At 41.4% G+C, this 2271-nt stretch overlaps 1 pseudogene; it reads right to left on the bottom strand.

The window, feature by feature from the left end:
- Positions 1–458: 458 nt before the first annotated feature.
- On the bottom strand, positions 459–1396 carry LOC101600602 (annotated as a pseudogene).
- Between the last annotated feature and the right edge of the window lie 875 nt (positions 1397–2271).

The raw sequence follows: 2271 nt of genomic DNA, 5'->3' as shown, positions 1-2271 counted from the left end.
AGAGCGCGGTGTGAGGGGAAAATCCCGCACCTGGCTTGTCCTGCGGCTCGAGCCGAGAGTCCGGCGGTTTTTTGCCGCTCTGCGGTTGCGGCGGGTAGCCGAGCCACCCCGGAGCCGCTGTTCCCGCCTGTGCAGGCTCTGGATGCTCTATAACTCTTCCACTTCTCCGCTGCCGCCTCAACTTCCTATACACCTCACTTTTTAGTAAAAGTGTGTATTTTGCTGAGTTTTTTTTGGTCTTTCCCCCCCCAGGCTGCTTTGGCGTGGTACCTACGCCGCCATCTTAACCGGAAGTTCTATGTATATATATTTGATAAAAGGAAAAAACAACAAATATGATAACTTCAAATTTCACTCCTCATAGTATAAAAAAGGATGGCATGAAAGCTGAAAACAAAAAATATACTAAACCCAAAATATCTCTGAGCTGGACCCACAGGCATCAAGAGCACATTGGGTCAAAATGTACTTCTGCTCATGGTTTTTCTCAAGGCATTTTAAATGTCTTTGTTCTTCAAGCTACAGATCAAAGGATTCACATGGGAGCCACATTGGTATGAAGGACAGAAGAGATTTTTCCCTTATCCATAGGTCCAGCTGAGGAGGGTTTGCAATACATAAATGTACCTGATCCAAAGAAAGAAAGAAACAGAAATGTTGTGGGAACTGCACATGCTGACGGCTTTGGAAATGACTTCAGTGGATCTTCTTGAAGAATGCAGGAAAGGATGAAACCATAAGAGGTGAAAATGACAGTGGTGTGAATAATAATGCCCTTTCCTCCTACAAAAAAATGTCCATTTAATTTAGATAGATACTGCTGCAGCAGAGTTGAAGTAATGTGACAGTGTCACAGAGATAGTGATTGATGGTGTTTTCATCACAGAAGGTCAGGCTCAGGATTTATACAGTGTGAATCATGGCACCAGAAAGCGCCATCAAGTATGAAGCAAGCATAAGGCAGAAGCATGCCTTCCTGAACATGGCAGTGGTATATAAGAGTGGATTTCTGATAGCTACATACTGATCATAGGGCATTTCTGTCAGCACATAACATTCAGAAATGACAAAACTATAAAAATAAAAATAAGCAGTGTTGAGTCATACATCCTATGTAAGAGATAATGTTCTTTCTTGGGATGAAGTTCATCAGCATTTTGTATTTAATCACAGAGGAGTAGCAGTGGTCTATGTAGGACAGGTTCAAAAGGAAAAAGTCCATGGGAATGTGAAAGTGAGAATTCAGCGCAATTAGAATTATCAAAGTCAAATTCTCCATTGCAGCTGCCATGTAAATCAATAAGAAGAGTAAGAACAGGGATATTAGTAGGTCAGGCCAGTCAGTTAACCTCACCAGAATGAATTCAAATACCTAGGAGCCATTTGCTACAGTCATTCTTCAATAACAGAATCTGTGGGGACAAAAAATAAGTTCGTGAAACTGTAGTGCTATAGAGATCATACAACCATTGCTTCTCCTACAAATGTGAGTAGAGTTCTAGGAATATCTGAAAATAACCTAATTAAAATTAGAGATTTAGCGACTGATGACATGAATGTTATTTAGTTACATGATCTTCTCCATATGAGAATATTAGGATCTAAAAACAGTAAGTGTATCTCCAACTTCGCCTACAGAACTGAAGCCATTGCAGTCATGTGCTGGCATGACTATACGAAACATCAAGGTAAAGGAGAAAACAAGATATACTAGGGCAATATATGCTTCTTCTCAGCTAATCATTTCTTTGTTTCTGCAATCCCTTTCCAATGCATAGAGAAGATGTGGCACCCTGATGATGACTCTCATTACAGAAGGGACCCTTGGGGAGGTCAAACTCTGAAGGTGGTTTCCAAGAAAAAGATTATAGTTTACTAATTGGAAAGAAGATGAGGTTCAGTTTAGCAAGCCTGGAATACAGAGGCCAAAGTAGAGTGGTGGGGAGACAAAGATAAGAGTACATTCTATATAAGATGAAGGTTGACAATAAAAATAAGTAAAAAAATAGAGTCCTCTATATGAAGCCACCAAGGAAAACCAGCCTTTCCAATGGACGGATCATCGCCAACAAGCTTTTGATGACTTAAAGGGATGCCTTCTGGAAGCCCCGGCCCTAAGCCGCCCTGATGTTACTAAGCCATTTATGCTCTTCATAGATGAACATAATGGGATAACAAAAGGAGTCCTCACCCAAAGCTTAGGACCCTGGCAGCACCCTGTTGCCTACTTGTCAAAGAAACTGGACACTGTAGCAGCAGGGTGGCCCCATG

This window comes from Jaculus jaculus, chromosome 3, assembly GCF_020740685.1.
Source record: "Jaculus jaculus isolate mJacJac1 chromosome 3, mJacJac1.mat.Y.cur, whole genome shotgun sequence".
NCBI lineage: Eukaryota > Metazoa > Chordata > Mammalia > Rodentia > Dipodidae > Jaculus > Jaculus jaculus.
This window is presented reverse-complemented; position numbering and strand designations above follow the sequence as displayed.